A 6,019-nucleotide genomic window follows, 5' to 3' on the forward strand; every position below is an offset into this window, starting at 1 on the left:
GGATGGAGCTGGGAGATGGCTCAGTGGTTCAGAGCACACACTGCTCTTCACGAGGACCTGAATTCGATTCCCAGCACCCACCTCAGGTAGCTTACAACTGCCTGTGGCCCCAGCTCCAGGAAGATCTCATACCTCTGACCACTGTGGGTACTTGTATTCATGCACACATACCCTCCCACCCCCTACATACATATAATTAAAATAATAGAAATAAACCTTTTTTTTTTTTTAAAAAAGGGAAAGGCTAGCCAAGAATGATAGTGCCCACTTCTAACCCTAGCACTGGAGGCTGAGGCAGGAAGGTCATGAGTTTGAGGCCGACTGAAGACCCACAGTGAGGCTTTGAGAATAAAACAGAAGAGAGTGCAAGGGAAAGGAAAGAAGTGGTGTGAAAGGCCTAGAGCTTCTCATCTGAGACTGAGGACTTTCTTTGTTTTGAGGCCACTGCTTATCTCCTGGCCAGGAAGCAGAGAGAAAAGAGGAAGGGGTTGAGACTTCTACATTTCTTTGAAGACATAGCTCTGGAGACCTAAGGACTCTCTATGAAGATCTACCTCCTGAAGGTTCCATCACTTTCCAATAGCACCCCACCCCGTGAGCCAAGCCTTTAACTCATAGGCCTTTGGGGGACAGTCAACGTGTAAACTCTAGCACACAGTCAGTGGTCACTGAAGAGCGGGTACCCCTGACGCCACTCTGTCTTCTCAGGTGGGAGAACACCTTGGAGTTCATACAGGGTACTCCAGCCTGGTTCTTCGAGTTGCAGGTGTAGACATTTTTAGCAATCTGATGTCTTTTTGGCTCTGATAATATCTAGTTACTTGCAAATGTCTCCTTGATGAAAACATGTCTTAGTTTAAATCTGGAATGTCCCTCATAGGCTCATGGTAAATTTTGAAGACTGTGAAGCCTTTATGAGGTGGGAACTGGCTGGTGGAAGTAGGTCATGAAGCTTTTCGGGGTGTAGGCTGTCTAGCACTTTCTGTTTCCTGGCTTATCCTGATGTGAGGGGCCTCCATTGTCCGCTCTTTCTGCTCTGAGTGCTACCATGCTTTCTCTGCCACAGTGAACTAAAATCTCCTGACAGAGTCAACCCAGATACATTCTCTTTTGTTTCTGCCCCAGTGACATGGGAAGTACCTAATACAGAAACTCAGTATCAGGAGCAGGACTGTTACTATAAGAAACCCAAATATGTGGTTCTTATGCTTCTAGGAGTGGTTTTCCAGGAGGACTGTGTGAGAACGGAGAGGCAGGCTAGAGAAGCTCATGGATGCCCTAAGTAGAGCTTAGTGTGTGTTTCTGGTGGCGTTCTGAAGACCAGCATGCGGATAGACGTGCACACTGTAAGGGTTGTGTTCATGAGCTTTCAGATGGGACCACAGATCTTACTGAAAACTGAACCAGAAGCTATTCATGGGATGTTCTGACAATGAATTTGCCTATGGTCTGCTTATAATCTAAACATTCGAGTAAGTCTGGATTCAAAAGTAAAAGACTAACTTATTTGGTGGATGAGATTGCATGAGTGCCTAGCATCCAGGCTGGGGGCATGAATGTGATTGCTTTTGGCTAGGTTTACAACGAGATCCAGAGCAAAAGAATGTGGAAGATGTAGTCTGACAGTGAAAGTGTGCTTTCAGGGTGGGCAGCTGAAGAGCCCAGCACCGTCTAGAAGGCCCACGCTGGGTAGCTCACAGCTGCCTGGCACTCCAGTTGCAGAGGGATCCAGTGCCTCTGGCTTCTTTGGGCACCTGTGCTGTCATGCATACACCTCCCCACACACATATGAACATAATTAAAAATAAAAAAAAAAAACAAAAACCTTAAAGAAAGAAGCCCCGCATTGTACCTGACCAATAGGAAAGTCCCTCGAGGCCCTACCCGTCAAAGGATTAGGAAGCAAAAAAACGCAAACTGCACAGGAAAGGCTTTCAACAGAGGATTCCTGAGAACGTAGGGCCTCAGGGATGTCCTGCTTGCAGACAACCATCGAGGAAAGCGTTTGCCCAGGTTTGGCTGTGTGGGTGCTCATGAAAGACCCCCGCTCCATTATGAGGACATGGGGCTTTGGGCCAATGAAATGCTCCCCCCCCCCCAATAACTTAGCCTAAGAAACGCCATTCTGAAGGAATCAGAAAAACAGGAGTTCACAGCCGTAGCCAGCCACCCGGCCTTGACAGAGATAGCTATGGCCAGCCTTGAGAGAGATAACTGTGGTCGGCGGCCTTGAGAGAAAGACAGTTAAGTCAAATCAGGATATTTTATGGCTGGCCCCCTGGCCTTGAGGAATAAGCAGCTGGCCTGGACAAGGCCAAATCAGCCACACACATACGACCCCAAGTTCACCCTGGCCTTCTTTGAAACAACCAATAGGGACCCTGTAACTATGCTTCTCGCTTCTGTAACCGCGCCTCTGCCCCTGGGATCCCATAAAAAGTCCCCCTTGCCCTAAGAAAGCGCGCAAGTCCTCCAAGGGACTTCGCCCCAGGTACCTGGTCTAAATAAACCCTCTTGCTTTTGCATCTGATCTGTGGTTTCGGTGTGTTCCTTGGGTTTGGGGTCTCTCCCGGAGGAAGATCTCAGCCGGGGGTCTTTCACTCAAAGGCCGCTGCCGTCATGGTCCAAAGGTCCTGGGCTACATCTTGAGATGCGGTGATGGCTCTAGTTTCCGTCCAACTCTTTCTGCTTCTTGGTGTACTGAGATGTGAGGCCTGGCCACAAGCGCCTTCTGCTTGCCGTGAGCACAGCTGTGCCTTCTCTGCCATGACGGGCTGAAATACCTCTGAAGCCACACGCTCAAATAAATATTTCCTCATTTCAGCTGTGTCCGTCGGGTAATCTGTCACAGCAGTGTGGAGAATCGCTAACAAGATGTGGAAGTGAAGCTAAGGGGAGACGGGTGGGCCCCGGGGGAGTCATGAGGCCAGGTGCGGTGGGCCTTGGTGCTCCTGCCTCTATCCCCAAAATTCACTGTGACTGGCTGCTGTATGCATGATAGCTGTTACTGACAGTATCCATGAGGGCTGGGCTGGTGACGTGAGGGGCTTGAGGGCCTCTCCAGTGCCTCCTTGGGCATCCTTTCATATCCTTCTTCCACTGAAAAGAAAGGTCTCCAAGAACATGGAGGCTTCCTCTTCATTTCAGCCCTGCCCTGACCAGAACTGTTTTGAACGTACTAGGAGATCCCAAAGAGCCTGGCTCCATGGCTTCTTCTCCTTCCTGTCCACTCTGGTTTGTGAACCAGCTTCTTGCCGTTGGCTCACAGTATAATCAGTTGGCTGGTCAACAGGATCCCTCTCCCAGGGAAGACACAGATATCTACCTCAGGGAACTGCTTCTGTAGGATGGAGCTCTTTAAAGGTGGTTGGCTTACTTATGACACAGTGACCCCCCCCATTTGTTTATTTTTATTTTAAAAATGTTTTTTTATTTTTTGTGTATGAACGTTTTGTCTGCATGTATATCTCTTTACCACGTGTGTGCCTGGTGCCTGCTGGAAGTCAGAAGAAGGCATCGTATCCCCTGGAACTGGAGTTACAGGTGGATGTGAGCTGCCATGTGGGTGTGGGGAATGAACCTGGGTCCTCCTCAAGAGCAGCCAGTGCTCTTAACCACTGAGCATCTCCCCAGCTTAACCCATTTATTTCTTTGTTAGGTTAGGGGCACTTTACAATCCTACTAAAATCTCATTTCCTCTTTTTGATTAGATTTCTTCTTGATTTTCCTGTAATTAAATAATGTTTGTTAACAATAATATTAGCCGGTGTACTAATTGGGCAATTTTCATACATTATCTGTAATCCACACCAGAACCTGACTAATTTTATAGATGAAGGGAGTGAAGCTCAGAGAGATCAGTAATTGGCTATCAACATGCTGCGATTTTTTTTTCCTGGTGTCATCTCAGGAGGATGGGGATTTTTTCCATTGGAAACGAAAAGGAAAATGTTTTCATTTATCTTTTGCTTTTTAAATTTTCAAAACAGGCTCTCGGACCCTTTTTTGAGACTGTAGGTGGAAAGCCAAATACATGGATTCTCACAAGTCTAGCTTTTGAAAGGCAATGTGATGGCTAATCTCGGTTGTCAATTTGACTACATTTGGAAGTAACTAGAGGCCAAGCAGCTGCGTGCACCTGTGAGGAATTCCTCTTGGTTGGATTATTGTAGTGGGGAGACCCACTCTCTATATTTAATAAATCCCTTACTGATATTTAGCTATGCTAGTTCACTCTATCAGTTCAGTTTCTTTGAGAAAGCTGGCTTGTTTGCATGCTGGATGTATCAGGAAGCAAAGGGCCTAAGAAAGGGTTTCCGGGCCCATTGGTGGTGGTGCACACCTTTAATCCCAGCACTCTTGGGAAGCAGAGACAGGTGGATTTCTGTGAGTTCCAGGCCAGCCTGGTCTGCAGAGGTAGTTCTAGGGCAGCCACCGCTCCCCCCCAACCCCTGTGTTGAAAACAAAACAAAAGGTTTGTGAACCCTGTCCAGGGAGGAACATCTGGAGTAGAGAACATTGGGGGGAGGTGGGACTGCTCTGGAAGGTGGGATAGGGTGACTGAGGACCTGATCATTGCTTGTACAGGAGTATCATTTTATATCTATCTATATCTATATCTATCTATCTATCTATCTATCTATCTATCTATCTATCTATCTATCTATCGAGTCTCATGTAGCCCACCCAGGCTGGCCTTGAACCTATTACGTAGCAAAGGGTGATCTTGAACCTCTGGTTTTTCTGCTTCAACCTCTTGAGTGCTGGGACTACAGCCCAGCATCTTCATCTGCAGTGATACGTTTGGAATCCAGGACTTCATGCCATGTGCTAGGCAAACACTCACCTGTGCTACAGCCTCAATCTTGTGACCTCCAGGGACATGATTTAACGTAGTTCTCTTATTTTGCCTTGTGTGGCTTAGCCTTGCAAGTCTGTTCGATGCCCATGGCTTTTATCCCCAGAATCTGGGCCTGCCCCCAGCTGCTGGTTAGCTGGAAAGAGTATGAACAGTTAAGTAGTGTTATCAAATGAGAACCCAGATGAGCTGATGTGCTCATGGCACAGAGGGAGACAAGGCCTTAGTGAGAGATGAGGATCTGTGGCAGTAGCCAAGGATAGGCAGGACAGATAGAAAGAGATGGAATCAATCGGACATGATTGATTGATATGGGCTGAAGTCCAAATACCTTCAGCTAGGTACCGGCTCTGGCCTGAGTCTTGCCACTGCCCTTGCCAGTGTCTGCCTTGGTTCTAGAAGGTTCTTGCTTTGCCTAGGCTCTGTCCTGGCCCCATGTTGTTGGTTGAGAGTATTAGGCTGGCCTCGGCTTGGAAGAACATTCTCTCACTCTAATAACCAGCTTTCTTTGCCTCCTTGGCTTGAGAAGGAGTTGCCTGAGGGAAGGCACTGGATAGCCTGAATTCCAGCACCCAGCACACCCAGCCTGGTGCTTTGCATGTATTCGCTCACTCAAGCAAGCAATCAATTAAAAAAAAAAGAAAGAAAGAAAGAAAAGAAAAAGAATGAGGCACAGGGGAAGGAGATGAAGAGAGAGAGGATGGGAATGTTGGTGCTCAAGTCAGACCTTATTATCATCACTCCTCTCTCTGATGTTCCAAGAAAATCCTCATCGGAGAGCAGCTGCAGGCTGATCAGAACAGCGCCTGCCTCTGCTAGCTGCAGGAACCGAAGCAAATCGGACTCAGAATGTTCTAAGATTCACGCTTGGCATTGTCAATAGCCTGTCATGTTACGAGAGGCCGTGCCCCTTTGCACAGTCAAGTGGGGTGCCGGGTGGGGCTCCTACTTGAGAGAGAGGAATAGGATAGACTGCTATCCGGAGTCCTGGGCTCTGGCCTGCTCCTGAGCTGCGCCTGCCTGCCTGCCTGCCTGCCTGCCCCTGCTGATTTGCATTCTGAATTCTCTTTATCTTGGCTTTGACCTTTCCTGCTCTTCCTTTGCTGCTTCCACTTCCTCATCCACTAGGTCCTCAGGAGAGCAAAGCCTGAGCCCAGGGCC

Source organism: Peromyscus maniculatus, chromosome 4, assembly GCF_049852395.1.
Source record: "Peromyscus maniculatus bairdii isolate BWxNUB_F1_BW_parent chromosome 4, HU_Pman_BW_mat_3.1, whole genome shotgun sequence".
Taxonomy (NCBI): Eukaryota; Metazoa; Chordata; class Mammalia; order Rodentia; family Cricetidae; genus Peromyscus; species Peromyscus maniculatus.